A 14,263-nucleotide genomic window follows, 5' to 3' on the forward strand; every position below is an offset into this window, starting at 1 on the left:
AAGATATCGAGTATATCAATAGATCCTATGCATTTTAGTTATTCCTCATCTTCTCCAGAAGGTGTCGCTAGTCCTTGAAAATGGAAGGTCACATCTGGCCTTTAGGCAATTAGGTGATAGATTTTCCTTCAAATAATTCCTACTTGGTCACCCAGACAAAGCTGTGCTGAGCATACCCAGGGAATGGTGCCCCTGACATCCTCCCGTCTGCCTTTTCAATCTCTTTTCTTCTTGTTACAACCTCCCTACCCCATGCCTTCCCCCTCCTCCCATCTTTTAATACCGACTTGTTCCAGGAGTCTCTCTCCTGGGCAGTCACCTTGGAATTTAGTAATCCCCTTCTCATCCTACCAGACTCACCTGCCATGTCTCTTGTATCCCAGAGACCCTTCCCAGTAAACACCCAAGTGTGAATAGGATCACAGATGATATTTGTGAGTGAAAGGTTTATAGCTGGGTTTTGTTTTTTTTTTCCTTTCTTTATTTCCCAAGCTTTCTTTGAATTGGTTACACATTTTATAATTTAAAATTAATTTTAGGGACTTCCCTGATGACACAGTGGTTAAGAATCCGCCTGCCAATGCAGGGGACACAGGTTTGCGCCCTGGTCCAGGAAGATCCCACAGGCCGTGGAGCAACTAAGCCCGTGCGCCACAACTACTGAGCCTGTGCTCTAGAGCCCGCAAGCCACAACTACTGAGCACACGCGCCACAACTGCTGAAGCCCGCACGCCCTAGAGCCCTTGCTTCACAACAAGAGAAGCCACCACACTGAGAAGCCAGTGCACCGCAATGAAGAGAAGCCCCCGCTCGCTGCAACTAGAGAAAGCCCGCGCACAGCAACAAAGACCCAATACAGCCAGAAATAAATTAATTAATTAAATTTAAAAATAAGTAAAATTAATTTTAAAAAGTTAAGCCAAGTTTTTACTAGGTCAGCAGTGGCATAATTCCACTCTGTCTTTTACACCTAATCTTCCCGACTTTTGCCATTACTGACCACCATCTGTGTTATTATTTGCCTAATAACTTTAAAACAATTATTTTTATTTATTTTTTTATTTTTTATTGAAGTATAGTTGATTTACAATTTGTGTTAGTTTCTAGTGTACAGCAAAATGATTATATATATATATATATATGTGTGTGTTCTTTTTCACATTCTTTTCCATTATAGGTGTTATTACAACATATTGAATATAATTCCCTGTGCTATACAGTAGGACCTTGTTGTTTATCTATTTTATATATAGTGGTTTGTATCTGTTAATCACAAACTCCTACTTCATCCTTCCCACACCCCCTGTCCCCTTTGGTAACCATAAGTTTGTTTTCTGTGTCTGTTTCTGTTTTTTAAATAAGTTCATTTGTGTTACATTTTAGATTCCACATGTAAGTGATATCATATATTTGCCTTTGTCTGACTTACTTCACTTAGTATGATAATCTCTAAGTCCACCCATGTTGCTACAAATGGCATTATTTCATTCTTTTTTATGGCTGAGTAATAGTCCATTGTACATTTATAACATATCTCTTTATCCATTCATCTGTTAATGGACATTTAGGTTGTTTCCATGTCTTGGCTATTGTGAATAGTGCTGCTATGAACATAGGGGTGAGTGTATCTTTTTGAATTATAGTTTTGTCCAGATATATGCCCAGGAGTGGGATTGCTGGATCATATGGCAACTCTATTTTTAGTTTTTTAAGGAAACTCCATACTGTTTTCCATAGTTCTTTGCCTAATAACTTTTATTAAACTTATTCACTTTTCTAAAAAGTTAAATAAATATATCTTAAAAGATAATTTTATGTGACATTCTAAAATGGAAAATGCATTTGCCACAAATATAAAGTAACCATAAAAATAAATGCAACAGAAATAAAACAGTATTCTCAAATCTACCTTAAACCATTGCCTGCTGGAAGCTGGGATCCTTTGTTAAAAGGGTGATTAGCAAGTGTTAGGGATCTTCTCCTAGGGTTAATCAGATTGATTGGAGGAGCACTGAGTCATTGTTAATTAGTACAATGGGCCTCATATCTCTTTAGGGTTCATTTGCACTTTAATGAAGTAATCTTGAAGACTACACCTTGGCTGGAGGGAAAGACTTTCTCAAAGTTGTATTTCAGATGTAGGGGCTGGTGGGCGTGGAAGAGGTGTGTGTGCACCCATTAGGGTTAGGTGGCCTTGTCCCGAAGGTGATACCCCCTGGGGTACACTAAATTGTTTGGCCTGCACCCAGGCCCCACAAGCAGGGATTAAGGTAGGAAGATGGTAGAGTCATCTACCAGGGCCTGACCATAGCTCCTGTACTCACACAGATACTCAAGCAGGCGAAAGCACGCTTTTCTCGTTTTTTCGACCAAGAGCATTAATCACAGACAGGCAGAAGGAAAAAAATGCAGCAAAGCTGAGAGCAAAGTGCTGCAGAAATAGATTTCCTGCAAAATTGTCTTTGCAGCTTTTTCCCTCTTCAATTTAGTCTTTGCTCATTGCTACAGTTATTGTCAAGTCACTAATTACAAGTGAAGACCCAAACACTAGATAAATCTATGAATATTAGGCTGTAGTAGAAAGAGCTCTAGAGCTGGAAGTAGGAAACCTGAAATCCAGTCCTCTTCCAGCACTTCTTCGCTGTATCATCACCAAGACCCACTTATCCCATCGCTTATCACGTCTCATCTGCCATTAAATCTTCAATTCCCTCCCCCTTATTTGAATGAATTAGGATCTGAGGGCTCCAACTAGAACCTCTGTAAGATGAGAACAACATCTTATCCCCACCCTGGAAGGCTGGGGACTGGACCAGATAATCTCTTGTACCCACCAGTTTGGAGGTCACAGAATCCTATGAACTAGCAAAAATCAACTGTACACCTGTGCCTAATTCTTGAGCATGAAGCAAATACAAGATATACCAGTGTCTGAGCTGTCAACAGAGACAGTTATGTATAGATAGCCAACTATGCACAATAAGGATGATGAAGATATGTAATTTTTATTGAATTTTTATGGAATCCTCACAACAGCCCCATGAATTAGTTTCTATTACTATCCCCATTTTAAAGGGGTAGAGACCAAGGCACAGAGAGTCCAAGTCATTTGTCCATAGTGCACAATCAACACGCAGGAGAGAGGCTTTCGAACAGAGGTGGTCTCCCTCAGGAGCTGTGCTCTTAGTGCTAACATCACACCACTTAGGCAAATAGGAGGAAGAAGGAATACAAACCACTGCCTCGCCCTCAAAGCCTTGCACCCTAAAGGGGGCGGGCACAAATGCAAGCACTAAGCCAGGTAGAATGCAGTCAGGGGCAAATACAGCTGTTAGGACAAAGTGTTCCTTCTGGGTGGGCGTATAGGCGAGAGTGAGGAGCAGTGGGCCCAGGCTTCCACATCTGTACCGTGATTCCCTGGGAGGGAACACAGAGGATCATGCAAATAGAACAGCACAATTTTCAAAAGATGGCTTGATGGTCCCCTTCACGCCTGGCCTGCCACCTGTGTTCTGACATCAATCGAACTTAGCATCACTAATACGGACAGCAGGCAAGGGACCCTGAAGGGACGGACAGGAAGCCCACTGCCCCTCTGAGGAAGGAGTCTTGCTCCTGTTAAATCAGTTAAACAAGGAGGCCATAGACCTGAGGTGGCTTTAATGCCATGACGACCTGAATAAGCAAAGCAAAACCTAAGCCTGTAAATGCCTCAAGGTTATGAAATTGAAACCTAAGGACAACCAATCACAAACAGCCAACTAGGCTTTAAGCTACAGCCAATCAGTAATTTCCATGCTCTGTTTCTGCCTTTTCTCTCTAAAAGTCTCTCCCAGCTCCTGCTAGTGGAGGACTCCTAACCAGCCCTGGTTTGATGCTGCCCAATGTGAAATCAATTTTTGCTCAGATAGACTTAAAAATTTTAATATGCCTCAGTTTATCTTTTAATACTCCCAACAATCTAATGATGTCCTCAGAGCTAACTTACATGAAATGCAGGAAATAGAGGAGAAAGTTAAGTGATACCACAAGGAAGCAAGGCAACAAATACAGAATACGGAAACATTCTGTAGGAAAACAGACCTGTTTTCTGTAAGTCAATGACATGGGAGGTCAAAGGGGAGGGGACTAGTCTGGATGAAAACACTAAAGGGCAATAACAACGTCGTGTAATATGGACCCTAGCTCCAAGAAGCCAACTGTAAAAAGACATTTTTGAGATAATCAAGGAAGTCTGATTCTGGGTGATGTAGTGGATAATATCAAGAAAAAGTCATTTAGTTAGGAGTAAATGTGGCATTGTGGTTGTATAAGAAAATGTCATGCTTTAGAGATCTGTCATGCTTTTAGGGATTTGATATGATTTCCAGCATCTTCTTTAAAATATTTTAGCAAGAAAGAGAAAAAGGGATAGATATAGAACACACGGCACAATTTTTATACTATTGAGTTTCACCAGTGCTGGGGGGGGGGCGGTCACTCCACTGGTCTCTCTCCAATTTTATGTATGTTTGAATATTCATAACAAACTACGAGTACACAGCCCCAAGCTGGAAACAAACCAACTGTCTGTCCGTCAACAGGTGAATGGATAAACCAACAGCCGTGCAATGGAATACTATTCAGCAGTGAAAAGGAATAGACAGCTGATACACAAAACAACATGGATGAATCATGACAGCATTGCGCTGAGTGGAAGAAGGCAGATGCGAAGGGCTGTAGGCTCTGTGATTCCATTTATAGGACATTCTGGAAAAGACGAAAGGGACAGAAAATTGATCAGTGGTTGAAGGGCCTAGGGTAGGAGGATGGGACTGAGTACAAAGAGGCAAGGGGAATTTGTGGGGTGGGGATGGAAATGTTCCATATCCTGGTGGAAGTGGTCTATATCTTGGTGGTTATGTAACTGTATACATTTGTCAAAATGTATAGAACTACGCACCAAAAAAAGGTGAATTTTACTCTAAGTAATTGTACTTTAATTACTTTAATATACTACTCTAAGTAGTATACTTTAATTAACCTGAGTTTAAAAACAAATAGAATGAGACCAAGAGCTAAGGAAGAAAGGGAGGGAGGAAGGGAGGAAAGGAGAGGACGGGGATCCTCTGCATAGCAGGCTTGGAGCCTGGAGACGGAGCAAAACTCTTTGCAAACACTGACCAGTGCAAGGTCAGAGTCATCTTGAGAACCACTGCTTCCCTGTGACTGTTTCCACAGTCTCAGGGAGAAAAACAAAAATATATAAATTCTGCTTCTCTTTTCCCTTTGTGTTTGTTGGGCTGTGCTTCTTTTCCTCTGCTGTGGCCCCTTCTCCTTACCTTATTCATAATCTCTTAGGAAGACAGTCTCCGCATAGACTCAAGTGCTGGCTGATGAAAGCAGGACTGAAACATTTGATCTCACCTTGATTTAACTAGAACAGCCTGTTCTGGGGATGGAACAAGCAGTGACCCAGAGGTTTTTGTTAAAGAATCTGATTCTATTGATCCAAGTAAATGAAAGAATAGATAAGTATTTTTACTGCCAGCCGTCTGGCTAAGAATTGATGGGAAAATATTCATGAAGAGTTAAATAGAAAACAATGGTGTTCTCTTGCCAGCATCTTTTTCAGCTGGTGGAGAATTCATTTCATTTTTTAAAATTTAATTAATTAATTTATTTATTTATTTTTGGCTGTGCTGGGTCTTCGTTGCTGCACGCGGGCTTTCTCTAGTTGCAGCGAGCGGGGGCTACTCTTCGTTGGGGTGCGCGGGCTTCTCATTGCGGTGGCTTCTCTTGCTGCGGAGCACGGGCCCTAGGTACAACGGCTTCAGTAGTTGTGGCTCACAGGCTCCAGAGCACAGGCTCAGTAGTTGTGACTCACGGGCTTAGTTGCTCCACAGCATGTGGGATCTTCCCGGACCAGGGCTCAAACCCGTGTCCCCTGCATTGGCAGGCGGATTCTTAACCACTGCACCAGCAGGGAAGCCCTAGCACCACTTTTTTGAAAGGACTGTATTTTCTCTACTATATACAGCAACACCTTCATTATAAATTAGTCATTCATATATGTGTGCTTCTGGTCTCTATTCTGTTTTATAAGTCTATTTGCCTTTTGTTGCACCAATACCACATTGATTTAACTATTAGAACTTCATAAGTTTTTTTCCCCCCAGATTTATTGAGGTACAATTGACAAATAAAATGGTAAGATATTTAAAGTGTACAAAGTGATGATTTGATATATATTGTGAAGGGATTCCCCCCATCAAATTAATTAGCACATCCATCACTCCATATATGTATATATAATACTCGTTATGCTGGGTCCTAAATTTTTTCTTTTCTTTATTTAAAAATTAAGAAAAAAATTTGATACAATTTTTAAAAGTTACTTTCCATTTACAGTTATTACAAAATGTTGCCTAGCAGTGGTTAAGAATCCGTCTGCCAATGCAGGGGACACGGGTTTGAGCCCTGGTCAGGGAAGATCCCACATGCTGCAGAGCAACTAAGCCCATGTGCCACAACTACTGAGCCTGTGCTCTAGAGCCCACGAGCCACAACTACTGAGCCCGCATGCCGCAACTACTGAAGCCCACATGCCTAGAGCCCGTGCTCCGCAACAAGAGAAGCCACAGCAATGAGAAGCCCGCACACCGCAACGAACAGTAGCCCCCGCTTGCCGCAACTAGAGAAAGCCCTTGTGCAGCAACAAAGACCCAAAGCAGCCAAAAATTAATTAATTAATTTAAAACAAACAAACTGTTGCCTATATTCCCCCTGTTGTACAATACATCCTTGAGCCTATCTTACACTCAATAGTTTGCCCCTCCCACTCCCCACCTCTGTATTGTCCCTCCCCCTCCCAACAGGTAACCACTAGTTTGTTCTCTAGATCTGTGAGTCTGCTTCTTTCTTGTTATAGTCTCTACTTTGTTGTATTTTTTAGATTCCGCATATAAGTGATATTGTACAGTATTTGTCTTTTTCTCTCTGGCTTATTTCACTTAGCATAATACCCTCCAAGTTCATCCATGTTGCTGCAAATGGCAAAATTTTGTTCATTTTTATGGCTGAGTAGTATTCCATTGTGTATATATATGCCACGTCTTCTTCACGTCCTGATGGACACTTAGGTTGCTTCCGTATCTTGGCAATTGTAAATAATGCTGCTATGAACACTGGGGTGCATGTACCTTTTCAGATTAGTGTTTTGTTTTCCTTGGATGTATACCCAGGAGTGGAATTGCTGGGTCATATGGTAATTCTATATTTCTTTACTTTTTTTCTCTCTCTCTATTTTCTTTTGTTTTTTTTTCTTTTTTAAAAATTTTATTTATTTATTTTTTCTTCTATTTTTTGTTTTTTGAGATACCTCCATACTGTTTTCCACAGTGTCTGTACCAATTTACATTCCCACCAACAGTATATGAGGGTTCCCTTTTCTCCATAGTCTCACCAACATTTGTTATTTGTTTTCTTTTTGATGACAGCCATTCTGACAGGTGTAAAGTTATATTTCATGCGGTTTTGATTTGCATTTCCCCAGTGATTATCGAGGTTGGACATATTTTCATGTGCCTATTGGCCATCTGCATTTCCTGTTTGGAAAAATGTCTATTCAGTTCTTCTGCCCACTTTTTAATTGAGTTGTTTGTTTTTTTGATGTTGAGTTGTATGAGCTGTTTATATATGTTGAATATTAACCCCTTATTGGTCATATCACTTGCAAGTATTTTCTCTCATTTAGTAGATTGTCTTTTTGTTTTGTTAATAGTTTCCTTTGCTGTGCAAATGCTTTTAAGTTTAATTAGGTCCCATTTGTTTATTTTTGCTTTTATTTCCTTTACTTTAGGACACAGATCCAAAAAAATATTGCTGCAATTTATGTCAGAGTGTTCTGCCTATGATTTCCTCTAGGAGTTTTATAGTATTCAATCTTACATTTAGGTCTTTAATCTGTTTTGAGTTTATGTTTGTATATGGTGTTAGACAATGTTCTAATTTCATTCTTTTACATGTAGCTGTCCAGTTTTCCCAGCACCTTGATGAGACTGTCTTTACTCCACTGTATATTCTTGCCTCCTTTGTCATAGATTAATTAACCATAGGTGCGTTGGTTTATTTCTGGGCTTTCTATCTTGTTCCATTGATCTATATTTCTGTTTTTGTGCCTGTACAATACTGTTTTGATTACTGTAGCTTTGTAGTATAGTCTGAAGTCAGGGAGTGTGATTCCTCTAGCTCTGTTCTTCTTTCTCAAGATTGTTTTGGCTATTGGGGTCTTTTGTGCTTCCATATAAATTTTAAAATTATTTGTTCTAGTTCTGTGAAAAATGCCATTGGTATTTTAATAGGGATTGCCTTGAACCTGTAGATTGCCTTGGATAGAATGGTCATTTAAACAAAATTAATTCTAATCCATGAGCACAGTATATCTTTCTATCTGTTTGTGTCATCTTCAATTTCTTTCATCAGTGTCTTACAGTATTTCAGAATACAGGTCTTTTGCCTCCTTAGGTGTATTCTTAGTTATTTTATTCTTTTTGATGCAATGGTAAATGGGATTGTTTCCTTAATTTCTTGTTCTGATAATTTGTTGCTAGTGTATAGAAATGCAACAAATTTCTGTATATTAATTTTATATCCTGCAACTTTACCAAATTCATTGATAAGCTGTAGTAGTTTTCTGCTGGCATCTTTAGGATTTTCTATGTATAGTATCATGTCATCTGCAAACAGTGACAGTTTTACTTCTTCCTTTCCAATTTGGATTCCTTTTATTTCTTTTTCTTTTCTAATTGCCATGGCTAGGACTTCCAAAAATAAGTTGAATAAAAGTGGTGAAAGTGGGCATCCTTGTCTTGTTCCTTATCTTACAGGAAATGCTTTCAGCTTTTCACCATTGAGTATGAAGTTAGCTGTGGGTTTGTCATATATGGTCTTTATTATGTTGAGGTATGTTCCCTCTATGTCCACTTTCTGGAGAGTTTTTATCATAAGTCAATGTTGAATTTTATCAAAAGCTTTTTCTGCATCTACTGAGATGATCATATGGTTTTTATTCTTCAGTTTGTTAATGTGGTGTATCACACTGATAGATTTGTGGATATTGAAAAATCCTTGCATCCCTGGGATAAATCTCGCTTGATCATGGTGTATGATCCTTTTAATGTACTGTTGGATTCAGTTTGCTAGTATTTTGTTGAGAATTTTTGCACCTGTGTTCATCAGTGGTATTGGCCTGTAATTTTCTTTTTGTGTGATATCTTTGCCTGGTTTTGGTCTCAGGGTGATGCTGATGCTGGTCTTATAGAATGAGTTCAGAAGTGTTCCTTCCTCTGCAAGATTTTGGAATAGCTTCAGAAGTATAGGTATTAACTCTTCTCTAAATGTTTCATAGAATTCACCCATGAAGCCATCTGGTCCTGGATTTTTGTTTGTTGGGAGTTTTTAAATTACTGATTCAATTTCATAACTGGTAATTGGTCTGTTCATATTTTCTGCTTCTTCCTAGTTCAGTCTTAGGAGATTGTACCTTTCTAAGAATTTGTCCATTTCTTCTATATTGTCCATTTTATTGGCATATAGTTGCTCATAGTAGTCATCACTTCTCAAATTTACCTGATGTTTTTCATGAGAACATTAAGTTCTACTCTCTTAGTAAATTTCATTATAGTATAGTTGTATCAACTAGAGTCACCATGTTATACACTCAGTCCTCAGATCTTACTCATCCTATAACTGAAAGTTGGTAGCTTTTACCAAACTCTCCTTCTTTTCCCCACTTTCCAGCCCCTGGCAACCACTTTTCTACTCTGTTTAATAAGTTTGACTTCTTTTTTTCCATAATAAGTCTTGATATTTGGTAGCCTAAGAAGTCCTTCAGCTTTGTTCTACTTCAGGATTGCCTTGGCCCTTCATATTTTCATATAAATTTTAGAAGCAGTTTGTGCCCCTTCCCTCTTTTTTTTAACATAAATAGCAGCTTGTCATGCACGCATCTTGTTTTTTTCCCTTAACACTATATGTTGGAGGTCTTTATATAATTATACCTAAAGAGCTTCCTTATTTTATTTCTTGAAAGCAGAATAGTATTCTAAAGAAGAATAAGCCATAATTTATTTTAGCAGCCCCTACTGATGGACAATTAAGTTGATTCCAATCTTTTTTTTCATTCATATGTCTAATAAAGACATTAAGACTTTACACAAATTGTTTTCTTTGGGGGTCATAAGTGGAAGTTGTAAGACATTAGTAAGTTGTTCTTATTGTTCATATACTGGGAATATATAAAATATAACAATATAGCATATGATCAAAAAGTCATATAGAGGGATTAGGGAGACCTCTATATGGCTTTTGGCCAATATTGGCCATTTTAGCAATTATAGTAGCTGATACCAAAAATAACTAACATTTTTGCAGAGCTCTCGTGTCATAGAGTCACTCAATAGTTATCGCACACATATTCATCTCACCAGTGAGGCAAGGATGTATTATCCTTTTCACTTTACAGATGAAGTGCCAAGAGGTAAAATGACTTGCCCAAGGTCTGTAAGGAGAAATGAGGTGGAGTAGCCAGGATTTGAGTTCCAGTTGCCTGACTTGACGTCTAGCATAAAGGCAGCCAAGCAATTATTTCATTTAGCTCTAGGGTGCATTAGAGCTCACTCCACCGTGCAAGCTCCATGCCATAATCTTTTAGATTAATTGCTCAAAACTAAAGCCAAGCTTTCCAGTGGTAATGACTTAACTTGTTAAATATAACCATGACCCTCGGGGGAGTAATATTTTAGATCTAACTATCTTCTTCACTTGGATTAGGTAAGCAACTTTAAACAGGTTTGAAGCAAAAATATTCTATTGATCCACTGTGGGTCAATAAAAAGACACTTGTTAAGGATCTGATTCAACTGATTTCTTCCACATCAGGTACAGGGTGGGCCAGAACCTAGTTCTCAGATTATCACCCACTCATTTTACTAAGTGAATGCTTAATTACATCTTTGAATATTTTGCTTAACTGTGTTTACTAGGTGGAGCCATAGGGGATGTGGCTCTAGCATCTGGAGATTTGTATTTAAAAAACAGGTTGGGGGGCTTCCCTGGTGACGCAGTGGTTGAGAATCTGCCTGCTAATGCAGTGGACACGGGTTCGAGCCCTGGTCTGGGAAGACCCCACATGCCGTGGAGCAATTAGGCCCGTGAGCCACAACTGCTGAGCCTGCGCGTCTGGAGCCTGTGCTCCGCAACAAGAGAGGCCGCGACAGTGAGAGGCCAGCGCACTGTGATGAAGAGTGGCCCCCGCTTGCCGCAACTAGAGAAAGCCCTAGCACAGAAACAAAGACCCAACATAGCAATCAATCAATAAATCTTTAAAAAAAAAAAAACAGGTTGGGGACTTCCCTGGTGGTCCAGTGGTTAAGACTCTGTGCTCCCGATGCAGGGGGCCCAGGTTCAATCCCTGGTCAAGGAACTAGATCTCACATGCCGCAACTAAAGATCCCACATGGCTCAGCGAAGATCCCGCAAGTGGCAGCGAAGATCCCACATGCTGCAACTAAGACCTGGTGCAGCCAAATAAATAATTATTAAAAAAAACCCAAACAGATCAAACAGACCAGGACCCCAGCTCTTGGTGTTATGATGGAGCTTCACATTGGTAGAAAGAGTTGCACAGGCTTCTCCTCCACAACTGATTCATGAGCTGGGACTAGTTTTGAGTTAGGTATCGTCAGGAGTCGTCCCAGGCTCATTCCCTTGGATAAGGGCACCTGGAAAGCCAACCTGGGACCCACGCTAGAAACCGGTTAACTTCTTTTTTTTTTTTTTAATTATTTATTTTTATTTATTTATTTATGGCTGTGCTGGGTCTTCGTTTCTGTGCGAGGGCTTTCTCTAGTTGCGGCAAGTGGGGGCCACTCTTCATCGCGGTGCGTGGGCCTCTCACTGTCGCGGCCTCTCTTGTTGCGGAGCACAGGCTCCAGACGCGCAGGCTCAGTAATTGTGGCTCACGGGTCCAGTTGCTCCGCGGCATGTGGGATCTTCCCAGACCAGGGCTCGAACCCGTGTCCCCTGCATTGGCAGGCAGACTCTCAACCACTGCGCCACCAGGGAAGCCCGAAACCGGTTAACTTCTTTTTCAAAATTTGGAGTCCCTGAAGCGCAATCCTCTTGGGCAAGAAGGGTAGTTTAGGTTAAATGGCTCTGACCCCACGTCCTCTGATTCCGTTCAGCTTTGTGGCCATCTGCCTATTGTTGTTTCTGTCTAAAACAAGTAAGCTTGGGAAGAATGAGGAAGAAAGATGGCTAGGGCTCTCCAGGCCCACTAAAGGGTCCTATCTATTCTTTTTACATTGCATTATTAATGCAATGACAAGGCTTACTTAGTTACGGGCAGCATAAGATTTTTAAAAATAAATAATACTAACATGGCTAGATGGACGCTTTTTGCATTTAATTATTAACTGGTAGAGATTCTGCAGTTTTAATATTTATTTTAAGTGAGAATTTATGGTGACATAGAAAACTGTCTCCCTCCCGACTCCCTACAAATCTTAGGGCCAATTCCAGCCCTATCCCCACATTGGAGGGATGAGTGTCCTCTTAGGCACAGCTGGTTGCCAGTTTCCCAGGTTTCCCAGCCTCCTCCTCCAAAGCTTCTAATGCAAGTCTGAGGGCTTCCCAGGGCAGAAGTGGGAGGAGCTTAAGTATGTGATTGAAAACCCTGGGGATGAGACGGTAGTAGCTTTTCTACTGGTTTTGTCTTGATTTTCTCTTCTAGGTAAAATAATCTTGATCTGGACTATAGCGGTTGGTTCTCCTGAGTACAAAAGACAGTGCATGCTAAATAGTCTTTAGATTTTTTTAAAACAAAGACAAGTTCTCTGAGATCCTCATCCTCTAAAGGTCTGGGAAACATCACCTGTCCAAATTATTTAGGTAACATTTTTTTCTCTATTTTTCCCATCTTCCTTCACTCTTCTTATTCTCCATCACTTCCTCTTGTCCAAAATCTCCAGGCAGGCGTCAGGTCAACTTGATTCTCTTCAACTGCAACTTCATCAAGGAAACCTTTAAATCCCATAAAAGTAAGTGATTTGTTATATGTTTACTTCTTCATGTATTTTAAAAATATTCCTACCTATATAAATAATTTAAGTTTATGTTATTTAAATGTGTGAATTATTTTAGGAACAAATGGAATTATAATTACGAGCAAGTGTCCACTCCTAACTTTTCCTTTTCTGTTATTTTGGGAAGTTCTGCTTTGATTTACTGAAATTTGCTTTCCTCATGGTCTCCAAGACTGCATACATGGCGTGAGTGCCCTTGTCATGCCTTGGATCCTCACGACAGGAACACGGGAGGTAGCCTTTAGAAAGCTGGAAACAACACTATTTGTGGGGTGAAAAAAGACTGAGGTCCTCAATTTCACTTTTCAAGCTAATAACCTGTGATCTGTGCAAATTACTTAAACTTTTTAAACATTGCTATCCTTATAGGTTATTAAAATAGAAACTGAGACGTATTAAAAATTTGAAGAGTTTATTTGAGCAAAAACTCATTCAAATCAGGTGACACCAAACTGGACGTGGTTAGGAGAGCTCTGCTGACAGAAGTAGGGAAAAGACATACAGAGAAGGTGAAAGCATAGAAAGAAAATTGTGGGATTGGCTGTAGCTTAAAGCCCCCCATTGGCTGTTTATGATGGATTACCTTTAGGTTTTGATTTTTCTACTTAGACATTTCAGCCTTAAGTTTTGGTTTGCTTATGTAGCCGCCGAAGCTTTCGGGCCACTTCACTCCACTGTCCTCCTTGTTTAATGAATTTTATGGGTAAAATGGAGATAACACATAACTCGCAATGTCGTTGAAAAATTAAGTACAAAACGAAGGCAAAATCATCTAGCAAGTAGACATTCAGTTCATTCATTTGACAAATATTCATTGAGGGGATTTATTGTCAAGCACTTAGAACTAAATAACTGAAGTGGACAAAACAGACAAAAATATATTGCCTTGTAGAGTTAACATTGTAGGCATAATAAGTATGTGGTATAATATGTTAGAAGTTACAGGGCAAGGTCATACTGGAGAGCAGGGCTGAGGGATCAGGAGGCCAGGTAGGTCACACTGCAAAGGTGACATTCAAGCAGATTTGAAGGTGACAGAGGTTCCCCATGCTGCTGTCTAAGGAAAAGCATTCAAGGTAGAGAGAACAGCCAGTGCAAAGGCCCCAAGTGGGAGCAGCCCTGTCTTGTTGCAGAAGCAG

This window comes from Balaenoptera musculus, chromosome 11, assembly GCF_009873245.2.
Source record: "Balaenoptera musculus isolate JJ_BM4_2016_0621 chromosome 11, mBalMus1.pri.v3, whole genome shotgun sequence".
Lineage (NCBI taxonomy): Eukaryota > Metazoa > Chordata > Mammalia > Artiodactyla > Balaenopteridae > Balaenoptera > Balaenoptera musculus.